The sequence below is a fragment of the Triplophysa rosa genome, linkage group LG10 (assembly GCF_024868665.1).
Source record: "Triplophysa rosa linkage group LG10, Trosa_1v2, whole genome shotgun sequence".
NCBI lineage: Eukaryota > Metazoa > Chordata > Actinopteri > Cypriniformes > Nemacheilidae > Triplophysa > Triplophysa rosa.
Genome location: NC_079899.1, coordinates 6,413,621 through 6,428,676, shown reverse-complemented (window position 1 = coordinate 6,428,676; position 15,056 = coordinate 6,413,621). Strand labels below are relative to the sequence as shown.

Here is a 15,056-nt window from a genome sequence, read left to right as displayed (position 1 = left end):
ACGTAGCACTAGAGGAAAGCACAACTCATTCAACTGGCATTTGAACATGACCTGACCGCAAAATTTAGACAAAAAGAATGGCAGGACAAATTGGTAAGGAGATTCAATGCCAAATCAAGAAGACTGCAGCTCTTCTACAAATTTAAGATGTCTCTTAAAATTATTAAAATAGTAAATATTCAGTTAAATTTGTATTAGTTTGGTCTGTTTGATTAGCTGTGCAGTATATACGTGCATATATAGTATTTTAGGGAGCACTGCGTTGAAAAAGTCTTAAAGCAAATCTTATTTTTGGTTTACAGTTAAGCCCCCTTAAAAATTTAACAATTTTCAAAGTCATTTCCATCTGCAGCCGGGCCTGACCTACAGTAAAACACCACAGTAGTATCTGACTTTTTAAAGTTGAAAACATGAACCTGAAAGCACTTTTGTTGGGTGTCTACACATTTAAAGCTCTAAATTGTCTTTTAAACACAGGTTGTAAAAAAAAGTGACTAATCTATCCTTATAATTTGTAAATACAAATATTTCTTGTATGCAATGCACGTTTCTTTTCTTTAGCAAAACAACCAATGACTCACATTCAGTTAACCTGTATGTTGTGTTAAATGTAAATTTCAATTATTTGAAGTAACAACTATATAGACAAAACTTTTACTGCATTTACATCCATTTGAAAACCCTAAAAGTCTGTTCACACCAATAACGATAACTACAGTATATTAGCGTCCACACTAACAGAGGATAATGTTATGTTTACCCTAAGCCAATTTTTATTGGACAGAGTTTTGAAACCCCTTTTAACCCATGTGTGGTGTTCATATTTCTGTTACTCAGTCAGTGTTCGTGGGTCTCGTAGACCCGCTGCAGTTTTGTGTTTTTAACTCAACACAATCAAGCTCTTTATGTTAAAATACTTCACATATGTTTACTTCATCCCAATTACAAGCAATATAAACAGCATATATGGTTAATATTTGCCATGTACCTTTGTTAGATCGCACTACACAGATCGCCTGACTTTATAACTGTGCAGCTCGCGCTGTTTAAAGAAGACGCTCAGCCTGCGCAAACCTATGGCAAGCCGATGGTGTCACAATTACGCCATAGATTAAACGCGTTTATATCCGACAGTATTTAAACAGTATTTGCGCCGCAAAATACGGCGTCGCGATTCCAAACGCCGTAAAAAACGCGCGAAAAGTCGTACATAACGTCGTATTTAACGGCGTTCTAAGGCGCTTGAAAAGCCGCCTTTTGCACCACTGTCTTGCCATATGACGCCATAAAAAACGCCGTTTTGGTTGCACAGAGCACGCGTTTTGTCTGCTGTATAATAAGCCCCTCCCACTGATTTCCTCAGCCAGTAAATTTGAACTGTTCTCACCCAGTCACTGATGAACTGAGCCAGACCAGATCTAATTCACCATGGCCTTGGTACTAAATCCTTGTAGTGGCCATTGATATTACTATGTTTTGATTAGTGGAATGAAGATTTTTATGAAAATCCTTTTTTCAAGTGAATTTTATGTAAAAAAAAATACTGCATCGAATTCCAGCAAATTTTTCACACACCAACTCAAAACCCCTATCTATAGGTAAAGCCTACGTTTTTTATTTTTATTTATTTATTTGATTGACATCGAGAGTTAAGGCCTTAAGACCTGGACGGATCAAATATTTCCCCCGGCATTTCACCAAGCATTCACTTGAGACATACATTCTGTAAGGAGTCTGCTCCAGGTAGGAATCGAACCCAGTTCTCGATTAGTGAAAGTGACTTATTAGTCAGATATGGTGACCCATACCCGAAATGTGATCTCTGCTTTTAACCCATCCAGAGAGTAGTGAACACACGCACAGCAAGTGGTGAACACACAGAGCAGTGGGCAGCTATCACTGCAGCGCCCGGGGAGCAAGTAGTGGTAAGGTGCCTTGCTCAAGGGCACCCCAGTCGTTACCCGCCGGATCGAACTGGCAACCTTCTGGTCACGAGTCCGACTCTCTAACCATTAGGCCATGACTAGGCCGTAGCCATTGGTTTTACCAACTGAGCTAGGTAGTAGGCTTTAACAAATACAAGAGCGGATACAGCCGAAACAAGGAGTCAAGAGTTTTCCAGCAACAGGTAGTGTTTACTCAAAAAAGGAAGTAACAACAACGAAAGCAGTATTCCAAAAAGGTAAACTTAGAATCCAAAAACAATAGTCTACTACAATATTACAACAAACAGGTAGCATAGGCTCAAGACTGAACAATGAGTCATAAGTGAGTCCCTTTAAATTGGGTTAAAACCCAGGTGTAACACATCAAGCTTGATTAGAGCAGCATTGAGAATGAATCCAGAGAGGATCGCCCCCTGTTGGCCCGGAGGTAAGCAGCGATCCCATGGAAGGTTCTTACACATTCTGATGTGCGCATTTTGGATGTTTCAGTCAGAGTAAGATCATTGTTGTGACTTAACATCTTTGAATAACCCTTAACATCAATCAAGTCCCGCACTTTATTTTCTCTAGTACAGTATGTTAATTCCTTTAATGCAATAGTGTTGTGGAAAAATTTCAGTCTTGTAGTTCAAAAAATCTCTCAGAGAAGGTCCGGATGTCGAGGAGTTAACTTTATTTGCTCGAGCCAAACAAAGTGAGATGTTCAAAGTCATCTAAAAACCAAGTGTTTTCAGTCTACAGTTATAGTAAAACTTCTGAAAGGTGGTCCTCTCCAAAACCAATCAGGTATTTTCCCGTTATCTCTTATTTTTATCACGATAGATGGGTCACAATACAATATATTGCTATGTATTTCGATACGATACGATACACATTTGCGATATATTGCAATACTTTCAATATAAAATGTCAAAAGTAGAGCTAGAAATGCAACATGCTGTGCACCACCGGGGGTTTTCTGTGAGGATAAGTGTAAAAACATCCCTTACCTCTGCAGAGTGGCCATGATGTGCGATGCATGGACCTTTAGATCAGAGGTTTGGGTTCTCAAACTGTGGATTGCGCCCCTCAAGTGGGTTGCACAGGGGAATAAGGCAGCTCACGCAAGTCACTTGGCTGTTGTGGTGCATTACACAGGGCTTGACATTAAGCATTGTCATGTGGTTGTCCTTCGGACAAGTAAATTTGACATTCACTTGTCCGAGTACAAAAATTACTTGTCCAAAGATAAAAAATGATATTTCATTTGAATTATAATATAATATAATCAATATAATTGTTTCGGATTTAGATTGGTCAAGTTTGCTTCTAAGCATATTAACTAGTGTCCGCTTTGGCTGCCTGAATTTGGTTATAAGCCTACTCTCCGTGACTGCTATAAAACAAAGGCAAGCAGTAATTATTATAAGTGTTAAGGCTGTAAATTAACTTTTTTTGCACATAGCACTGGTGCTAGAGAGGTTTAAAGTTTGGTAGCACAGGCAGAAATGTGCAAGTGTAGTTCATCATGAATAGGCAGATAACTGACAAAAGACATTAATGTTACATACAGATGGATAAATTAGGACCGTATCATTTTTAGATTACCTAAATTTGTTTTAATATTTCTAAGTTCTGTGTTTTTCCTTTTTTACTATACAATAGTGGTATATTTGTCCACATAAATTACTGTAGGTTACTATAGTATTTACTATAGTAAACTGCAGTAAAATTCCTACTATATTGTTTTTTAACTTTACTATAGTATACAGTGTTTATCAATTTACTACAAGGGCACTTCAATTTTCAATAGTACACTACAGTATTTTTTGTCTGAGTGTTCAATTTAACGGGACTTTTATTTTGACGGGTCTTTGGGAAGACGCTTGTTTGCAGATAGCTTCACTCAAACACTAAAACGCTCGTAAAATAAACTATCAGAGCAACTCTGGAGATGAAGTTCATGTGTTCGTATCCTCATACAGTGCAGCACAGATAAATACTCGACCATCACTCGTGTTGTATGTTAAACTGTGCACATAATTCACTCAGACACCAGAACAGCCAGATGACATTTAAAACAGGATTCCGCGTCCGCGTGGACTCAGTGCGATGCGCCATTGATTATTGTCACACACAAACAAGCACAACCACGACAAACACGCAGCTCTGCTAATGCATATATTCTTATTATTCTACACATATGTCGCACTGTTCATTTTTCAAGTTACTTGTCCGGTCGGGCAAGTAAAATTCTCTCTCACTTGCCCATACAAAACATTTACTTGTCCCGGACAAGCGTTAATGTCGAGCCCTGATTACAGTTAAAACACTGAACATGGGCAGTATAAAACCCCTGCTTCATCCGTGCTGTAAATGTGCTGGTGTCACATCCGTGAAAGCTCAATAAATGTCCTTGTTACTTTTCTTAATAAACTTTCTGTCTAATGCACTGCAGTAGCCAAGTGACTTGTGTCATGACTTGCGAAGCCTACAAACAGCATTATTTTATATAACTCATTACTCCGTGACTTATTTTAAAAACCAGAGCACACCCACACATCAGCTCTGAGAGCTCGAAGCGTTCTTATATTTTTCGCCATGCTCGCTTCCACTTACTTTTGGCCGTATGTGTGTATATGAAATGATTTAAAAAAAATATCGATAGTAGAGGTATCACTATCGATACACTATTGAAAAAAAAAATATTGCGATAGTTACATGTATCGATATTTTTGCACAGTCCTAGTTTTTATACTGCATTTACACAAGATTACTTGCATTAAGGTAACTGTATATTAAAATAATAAATGCAACAGATATATTTTTCTTTAGTTTAAATGTGGTTTTTTAAACCTAATAGAGTTATCTATCCAAGACATACACATTGCTAGTCATGCAGTTAGTATGATAGTTTTCTAGCACATAGATTGCAGATAGGCCTAAATAAAATACTAGGTACTGTAAACCCCACCCTGTCCTCCCATTAATTTTACCCCATTACAGTTATAAAAGCATTAAATGGTTAATAAGGACACTTGACTGGATTAGCATTGGCGCTGACAAATTAACACGCAAACAGGGATGTTTATTTTAACGTAACCTTTAACTTAACATATCAGAATCAGAATCAGAAGAGCTTTATTGCCAAGTGTGCTTGCACACACAAGGAATTTTCTTTGGTGTTGGAAGCTTCTAGTACAGACATTCAACACAATGACAATACAATATAATACGATTTACAGTCTAAAACATTCTAAATTGTGCATATATAAAATAAAGACTATTTTACAGAAAATGGGGGATAATAACATATAAGAGACATTGTACAGGGTAGTATATAGTAGAATAAACATATTAACAGATTGTATGTACACTTGTGCAAATGGATAATTTAGTAAGTGGAGGTAGTGTTATATACATGTATACATAAGATGTAGATATAATAAGGCACTATAGTGCACACTATAGGAGTAGTGGAAGTGGAATATTGCTCTTAAGGAGCAGTTATCTGTTTAGGAGGGAGATTGCCTGGGGGAAGAAGCTGCTTCTGTGTCTGGAAGTCCTGGTGTTTGGTGCTCTAAAGCGCCGGCCAGAGGGCAGCAGATCAAAGAGTTTGTGTGCTGGGTGTGTGGAGTCAATGATGATTTTTCTTGCCCTGTTTTTCACTCTGGAATCGTACAGGTCCTGAAGTGTGGGCAGAGGAGCACCAATAATTTTCTCAGCACTACGAACTGTCCGTTGTAGTCTTCGTAGGTCTGATTTGGTGGCCGAGCCATACCAAACAGTAATTGAAGTGCACAGAACAGATTCGATGACCACTGAGTAGAACTGGGTCAGTAGCTCCTGTGGTAGGTTGAACTTCCTCAATTGACGGAGGAAGTATAACCTCTGCTGGGCCTTCTTTACAATGGAGTCTATGTGGGACTCCCACTTCAGGTCCTGAGAGATGGTGGAGCCCAGGAACCTGAATGACTCCACAGTATCCACAGTGCTGTCCAGGATGGTGAGGGGAGGAAGTGATGGAGGGTTCCTTCTGAAATCCACTATCATCTCCACTGTCTTGAATGCATTCAGCTCTAGGTTGTTTTGACTACACCAGGCAGCCAGCTGAGCAACCTCCTTTCTGTAGGCAGATTCATCACCGTCTTGAATAAGGCCAATGACTGTGGTGTCATCTGCAAACTTCAGGAGTTTGACAGAAGGGTCTGTAGAGGTGCATTCGTTTGTGTAGAGTGAATATAGCAGTGGAGAAAGAACACATCCTTGAGGAGCTCCGGTGCTGATGGTACATGTGCTGGATTTAAATTTTCCCAACCTCACTAGCTGCTGCCTGTTCGACAGGAAGTTAATAATCCACTGACAGGTAGAGGTTGGCACAGAGAGCTGGGTAAGCTTGGGCAGGAGGAGGTCTGGGATTATGGTGTTGAAGGCCGAGCTGAAGTCTACAAACAGGATCCTGACGTAAGTCCCTGGTCTGTCTAGGTGTTGTAGGATGTAATGCAGTCCCATGTTTACTGCATCGTCCACAGACCTGTTTGCTCGGTAAGCAAACTGGAGGGGATCAAGAAGTGGTCTGGTGATGTCCTTCAGGTGGGCCAGTACAAGTCTCTCAAATGACTTCATGACCACAGATGTTAAAGCAACAGGCCTGTAGTCATTAAGTCCAGATATTTTGGGTTTCTTCTGTACAGGGATGATGGTGGAGCGTTTGAAGCATGAAGGGACTTCACACTGCTCCAAAGATCTGTTAAAAATATTAGTGAAGATGGGCGACAGCTGCTCCGCACAGACTTTCAGGCAGGAGGGTGAGACATTGTCTGGGCCTGGTGCTTTTCTGATCTTTTGTTTGCGGAAAAGCTGGCAAACATCCTCTTCGCAGATCTTAAGTGCAGGTTGAATGTCAAGAGGAGGTGTTAATGGTATAGCAGAGATAGGGTCAGGGCGGGTGTGAAGGGTGAGACTCTGCATTTCAAAACGACAATAGAAGTCGTTCAGGTCGTCAGCCAGTCGTTGATTACCCATAGACTGAGGGGATGATGGCTTGTAGTTGGTAATGTCTTTCAGGCCTTTCCACACCGATGCAGGGTCGTTGGCTGAAAACTGGTTCTTCAGCTTTTCAGAGTAGCTTCTCTTAGCTGCTCTTATCTCCTTTGTCAGTGTGTTTTTGGCCTGATTATACAAGACTTTGTCCCCACTTCTGTAAGCATCTTCTTTGGCCTGACGAAGCTGTCTCAGTTTCATTGTAAACCATGGTTTGTCATTGTTGTATGTTAAGCGAGTCCTGGTGGGAATACACATGTCCTCACAGAAGCTGATGTAGGATGTCACTGTGTCAGTTAACTCATCCAGATCAGTGGCTGCAGCTTCAAAGACACTCCAATCAGTGCAGTCGAAACAGGCTTGTAAGGCCTGCTCTGTTTCGCTGCTCCATCTCTTTGCTGTTCTTGCTACAGGCTTGGCAGATTTAAGCTTCTGTATGTAGGTCGGAAGAAGATGAACCAGGCAATGATCAGAGAGACCCAGAGCTGCTCTGGGAACAGAGTGGTATGCATCCCGTATTGTGGTGTAACAGTGATCCAGAATGTTGCTGTCTCTGGTGGGGCATGTGATATGCTGCCTGTATTTTGGCAGCTCACGGGAGAGGTTTGCTCTGTTAAAGTCCCCAATAATAATAATAAGAGAATCCGGGTGTTGCTGCTCCGTGTCAGTGATGTAATCCGCCAGCTGTTGCAGCGCCGCGCTCGCACAAGCATGTGGAGGAATGTAAACATTCTCGAGAATAAATGAGGAAAACTCGCGTGGCGAATAAAAAGGTTTGCAGTTGATAGAGAACGCTTCTAAGTACGAAAAGCACATCTTCTTCAGTGTTGTTATATCTCTGCACCAACCTTCGTTTATATAAAAACATAATCCTCCACCACGCGTCTTCCCTGTTGACTCGGCAATGCGATCCGCTCTGAACAGCTGAAAACCCGGCAGATGTAACGCGCTGTCCGGTATGGTGTCATTGAGCCATGTTTCTGTGAAACACAGCGCAGCGGAGTTGGAAAAATCTTTGTTTGTCCTGGTGAGTAAGAGTATTTCGTCCGTTTTGTTGGTAAGGGAGCGGACATTCGCCAGGTGTATACTCGGCAGCGGGGTCCTAAATCCGCGTCGTCGGAGTCTGACGAGCGCACCCGTTCGCTTTCCCCTACTTCCCCCTACTTCCCCTACTCCCCTACTTTCCCTTTCCATATGCTACAACATTCATAATGCAAACGCGAACATAATTTGAAACTTACCGCTTGAACTTGTTAACTTAAATCCGGATACTTCCTCGTTTCACCACAAAACTCTGTTCGTTTTCTTCGTGATATGACTTTAATCTGAAGTATTTCTGTGCGCATCTCTTGTGGATCGGAGCCGCGCTTATCCGCTCATCACGTCTTATTGCGTCTATAAAAAGTTTCCGACTAACAACCTGTAAGACAGAGCATCAGTACCCGGTTGACCCGGTATGTCGGTACTACCGGGTTTTGTGAAAATTAGGTACCGACAACTTTTTTATTTTTAGGTACCGACTTGGACCCGAAGTACCGGTACTTTTGACAACACTACATGTAACAAACAAAGACAAAGTGCAAGGTATATATGAAAATGTACGGGAACCGTTATGGAATGGGAAAGTGGAGAGATGGGAGAATATGTCCATGTGCTATCGGTGTTGCGTGTGCACCCACTCGGATTCTTTACTGCCTTGGACAAGAGGTTTATCAAGGGCGCTGCGATGGAGGCAAAGTTTGGTACGACCTCCGGTACCAACCCACCAGTCCCAAGAAAGATCTCACCTCCTTCTTGGTCTTTGGCTGTGGGCTCCTTCGGATTGCCTCCACCTTGTCGATCTGTGGCCTTAACTGTCCATTGCACAGATGATACCCCAGATAGTTGGTTTCTTGCCTTGCCCACTCGCATTTGGAAACGTTGAGCGTTAATCCTGCCTTGTCTATCCTCTTTAAGATCTCTTGCAGGTGTTGTAGATGCTCTGGCCATGAGTTGCTGTGTATCACCACGTCATCCAGCAACGGGGATAAAACAAACATGATGAATAATCCAAAATAATAAATCCAATACAAAAAGGGAAAGTCCACAAGAACACGTAATCCATAAATACACGAACGGGAGAGCAAAGAGGAGTATACAAACACTGGAGGTATAAGGAACAATGCAAAGACGAGGGACAAAGGGAACTTTAAATAAGGAAACATTAACGAGGGGAGATTGCACGAGGTCGGAGACGAGCAGGTGACAAGACTTAACATTAAGGGAGACTAGCGGGAAGATGAATGGGACAGGTGAGGGAGATGAAACACTGATGGGAGACTAATGGAGAAACATGGGGGTGGAGCTAAACGAAAGACAGGAGGACACGTGGCGAAATGTCAAAACAAACCGCCACGTGTCTCCACACAAGACGTGTCTCCGCACGAAAACTCAGAACAGGAAGGACAGGATCCTGACAGTACCCCCGCTCCAAGGGCCGAACCCCGAATGGCCCAAGGGGAAAAAATCAGCGGGACAAGATAGACAAGAACGAAGACAGACACCATACAGACAGAACAGAACATACTAGGGCAGGGCTGACAAAACTACGAAGGGGTTGGGGTTGGACAATAAGATAAACATCAATGGAAAAGGTGGGGGGAATGAGCCGGAAGAAACTGGGAACACTAAACTGGGGTGGGACAGGAGGTGGGGACCTAGTCGGAACAGGGACCTGCTTCTTAGAGCGGTGAGGTGTGGGAGGGGCAGGACAGGAGGTGGGGACCTAGTCGGAACAGGGACCTGCTTCCTAGAGCGGCGAGGTGTGGGAGGGGCAGGACAGGAAGGGCTAAACATGACAGGGGCAGACTGGGACAATAACGGCTGGGCAGGGTTGGGCACCGACTGGAAGGCCGGCTGACAAGGACTAGGTGCCGGCTGGACAGGGCTGGACACCGGCTGGAAGACCGGCTGGACGGGACTGGACGCCGGCTGGAAGACTGGCTGGACGGGACTGGACGCTGGCTGGAAGACCGGCTGGATGGGACTGGACGGCGGCTGGAAGATCAGCTGGACAGGGCTGAGCGCCGACTGGAAAGCCGGCTGGGCAGGACTGGATGCCGGCTGGGACGCTATCTGTGACGTCGGCTGCAGCGGACTGGACGCAGGCTGCACCGGACTGGACACCGGTTGAAATGCCAGCTGGATTGCCGACTGCTGGGCCGGACTGGATCCCGGCTGCACCGGACTGGACGCTGGCTTGGACGCAGGCTTGAACGCCGGCTGGGACGCCGGCTGGATCGGCTGCATCGGTTGGGATGCCGGCCGAATCGTCGGCTGGGACGCCGGCTGGATCGGCTGCATCAGTTGGGACGCCGGCTGCACCGGTTGGGATGCCGGCTGCTGCACCGGCTGGGACGCCGGCTGGATTACTGGCTGGATAACCGTCTGGGACGCCGGCTGCACCGGCTGAATCGCCGGCTGGATCACCGGCTGGGACACCGGCTGCTCCGGCTGGGACGCCAGCTGTACCGCCGGCTGGATCACCGGCTGGGACACCGGCTGCATCGCCGGCTGGGTCACCGGCTGGGCTGGGTTCCGTGCCTCCCTCCGTTGCCTCTTCTTTTCAGCCGAGCCACCCGTCTGGTGGTTGGCTGGAGGAAGGAGGTAAAGGGTACGGCTGGCTCGGGGTTGGAGGCCTCTGATGAGGACCCCCAAGACTCTCACCTCCCCCTCTTGCCACGAGGCTGGCTGTAGGTGAGGCTGCAGGGGGTGAGGCGGACGGTGTGGCGACACCCAAAACCCCGACCTGCAGGGTGCGGTCTTCGGGGATAGTCGCCAGCCCCGTGAGAGGCTCCACCATAAACGATCCCCTGGGCTCCTCACGATCCATCGCGAGCTGGACCTGGGATCTCATCCTGCGCATTTTGGCTGGCTCGAAGGGTTCATCGAGGCAGCTGTTGAAGATTACCTTCAGTTCTGCCTCGCTGAACCCCAAGCGGCACGCAGTGGACAGGAAGTCCATGGCGAAGTCTTTCACGGGGTCCCCTTCTGTCGGAAGCCGAACAAGAGGTGAGCCTGGCGGCTCATGAATGCCTCGTCCGACTCCGTCAAGCCTGCTGGGTTATTTTGTGGTCTTTGCATTCTGTCAGGGATCGGTGGAGGACAGAACCCAAGCGCAGGCAGGTGAAGGGTTAAACAGAAAGACTTGTAATAATAACAGGAACAAAAAACCCACGATGGGGAAAACGGTACCAAACAAAACAAGTAAACAAACTAAAATACTTCCCGCAAGGGGGATAAAACAAACACGATGAATAATCCAAAATAATAAGTCCAGTACAAAAAGGGAAAGTCCACAAGAACACGTAATCCACAAATACATGAACGGGAGAGCACAGAGGAGTATACAAACACTGGAGGTATAAGGAACAATGCAAAGACGAGGGACAAAGGGAACTGAGACATTAAATAAGGAAACATTAACGAGGGGAGATTGCCGGGGACTGAGACGAGCAGGTGACAAGATTTAACATTAAGGGAGACTAGCGGGAAGATGAATAGGACAGGTGAGGGAGATGAAACACTGATGGGAGACTAACGGAGAAACAAGGGGGCGGAGCTAAATGAAAGACAGGAGGACACGCGACGAAATATCAAAACAAACTGCCACGTGTCTCCACACAAGACGAAACACACACACAAGACATCCCAAGTAGCAAGCACATTCGGTCCGATTCTGGCAGTAATGCGGCACTGTCGGCTCAATGTCAGCATCTGTGAGAAGGTAATGGGCCAGAGCTGTGCCGACTATCCACACCACTTCTGGCTGATAGATGGCTTTTTGTGTATGGACAGGTCTTGGCTGAAAGCAGTTGAATTTGTCCATATTAGGTGCAGCTGTGCAGCTGTGTTACTTTCGGCTTTAGTTTGTAATGTCACAGGTGGGACGCTACTACAATTAAGGAACTCAGCAATCTGATGAAACTACTACAGATCTCAACCCACTCAACTTCTCCTACGGATCCATTTCTGATACAAAATGTTTTTTTTATTTGTCCATTTAGTGTAATGTGATGTTTCACAACACAATAGTTCTCTCATATACTTACAATAGATGTTTTGTAGGGCTGTAGTCAAGTCCACCGTTGTCGAGTCCAAGACAAGTCCAAGTCCAAAGAGGTTCGAGTCCAAGTCAAGACCAAGTCCAATTGAAACAGTCAAGACAGAGACAGAAAAAAATCATTGACTGCAAATACACATACTTAACTATTGAGAATTTTTGTGATGCAAGAGACAGCAAACACTTGAATATGTTCCCATTCTTGAACTTATGACTTAGTGTCCCCCAAAGTAACCAACCCCCCCCCCGCCCACACTTTTTTAAGGAACTTTTTAACACCTTTGTGTGCGTGCGTGTGCGCGCCTGCCCGTGCTCGTGCGCGTTCAATAGAGGAGCTGCCAGAAAGAGCAGAGGCCCCACGGCTCGTTTAAAAGCACGTTTCGGTGCCCATACTTAAATAACATGTTCATATCGAAATGAGAATAAAAATACGATCAATCTTATCTTGAAGACCTACTTTCTAAACTCATAACTACTTTCTAAAAATATTCAAATGCAATGCTAACTCTGAAACATGGCATTAACTTACCTCTCTTTGTGATGCCTTTGCAGGTTTCTTACAAAATTGGATGTTGTCCCACAGGTTTCGGAGAAAGTTTTGTTGCAAAAAGTTTCCTTTTAAGCGCACTGTCGATAAATTCTTTATGGTTTGTAAAACCAAATGTTGTTATGCCGCTGCTCGCTGACATCGTGCCTGATGAATGATTGATGCTGTTCAGTTCGCGCCGCGGACGAATCGTTCATTTGAACCGGTTCATTCTTTTAAGTGAACTGGTCGAACCATTTCACCTGAATTGTTCGCGTTTAGCGTCTCCCGTAAACATTTAATATTACCCACAAATTAATTCAGTTCTTCACTTTCTGGCGTGCATGACAGTCCCGAGGACTTGAACCAGTATACCGGAGTTATTTAGTTACATCAACAGCACACACTGAACTGAACTGCTGTGTGAAGAGAGAACTTATGAACACGCGCGGCTCTCGTTCTTGAGTCGAGAGTCGGCAACAGTATTCAGATCACAAGAAGCATGCTCTATCAATGTTTTGTTTTGAAGGAGAAAATATATATATACTGTATATATATCTGGACTCGGTCGAGACCAATGACCAAGTCCGAGACAAGTCCGAGTGAAAATACCAACGAGTCCAAGACAAGTCCGAGATCATAAAAAAACGTCTCGAGTCCGGACTCGAGTACTACAGCACTAATGTTTTGTGACAATAACATATTTTAATTACGTCTGATATTTAATAAGAAACACAGCTGGGCTGTATCCCCTGTTGTTAGCCAATGAAATGCTTAAAATGGTACATTTCCCCAGTTTAAACATTCATCGATATGATTTCCTGTTATATTGTGCACAAAATATAGCACGAGTGTATGAGATTAGCAAAACATTGCATTCTATTTTGATTCACATTTCACAAAGTGTCCCAACTGCACAAAACTCTTATGACGCCACAGCTGTCCATCATTGGTAAGACTCACTGATGAAAACTATGACGTGTGTTTCATGTCACGCCTTCAGTTCCAATATTACTAATTTATCTTGTTTTTTAATTGCTAAAACTGTTAATGTAATCATGATATGGAAGACTGTGACATTTAATGAAATGAAAAAAATATTTTCATCTGCCATTTAAAAAGGCGAACACAGTGTGACCATCACTATGGGAAGCAGCAGGTAGGCTCCTTTATTTAACTTCGCCTGCAAGCGCAAATCTTGCTGATTGACCTGCACAGTGCTGCGCGAAGTAGAACACACCTACAATAATGTTGTAAATTGAGGCTCGTAAGTCGTAAACCTTTGGGTCATAATTTTGCGTTAGCGTGTTCGCTCCGCAGAGATTGTAACGCGGCTCAGTGCTGTGGCGTTTTCCATAGGAACCCCATTCTGTCGGTTCGACACAACGTCGAGAGACCGACAGAAAGGAAACGTCTTGGTTACGGATGTAACCTCGGTTCCCTGATGGAGGGAACGAGACGTTGTGTCCCTCATGCCACAACACTGGCCGCCCACCCCAGCGGTCGGGGGAGGATGCTTTAGGCTCATCAGACCAAAGGTGAATGAATGAGCACGCCGGCTTCCCTCTTATACCCGGACATCCGGGGAGGAGCCCGGCATGCAAATTTCATTCGCCAATTTTCATTGGCCTTTTCTGAATACTCAGAAGATGATAGGTTCTCAAGACAAACCCCATTCTGTCGGTTCGACACAACGTCTCGTTCCCTCCATCAGGGAACTGAGGTTACATCCGTAACCAAGACGTTTTCCATTCTATGGCACCTTTAAGGTTTTAGTATAATGGCTGTCATACAGGCCTGGGCAAAAATAATATTAATAAATAAACAAAGATGGTTGCTTATAGATGGATTTATACAATTAGAAATATTTTAATTATAATATATTATAATATATTAAAGTATATTTAAAAATATTAGTGCTGTCAAATTGATTTATCGCCATCAATTGATTCCAAAACAAATTTTTGTGTCAATAAATACGTGTATACCTATTTATTTATATATAAATGCACACAAATACACAAATAGCCTATTTATTTAATATATTTGTATATTTAAAGGGGTCATATGGCGGAAGTACGTGTTTTTCTGTGTTTTTGGTGTGTTATAAGTTGCCCATGAATGTATTAGACACGTAAAATTGCACAAATGAAAGTGTCGGAACAAAAGATGCATTCTATCTAAAAGCAAATGCTCAACCAGACTTGCCCGAAATGCCTCGTGTAACCACACCCGCCGAATCTACGTAACTTTGTAACATGATTTGACTAAGACCGCCCAAATCTACACGTAGTTAAGGTGGGCGTAATTGTAAATCTCATTGTATCGCCTGTCAGTACAATTGCTTTGGAACCCGATGTTCCGAATATGGTAAGAGCGTTTCTGTGAAATGCTTGCAGTATTTGACCAATCACTACGCACTGGTGAACTGGCCAAACATAGCACACCTCGCTTTTCAGAG

The 15,056-nt window shown here is 44.0% G+C and overlaps 1 protein-coding gene across 3 annotated transcripts in view; it reads left to right on the top strand.

The window, feature by feature from the left end:
• Nucleotides 1-15,056, top strand: part of alk (ALK receptor tyrosine kinase) — a 613,816-nt gene that overhangs the window by 460,974 nt on the left and 137,786 nt on the right. The window lies entirely within an intron of this gene.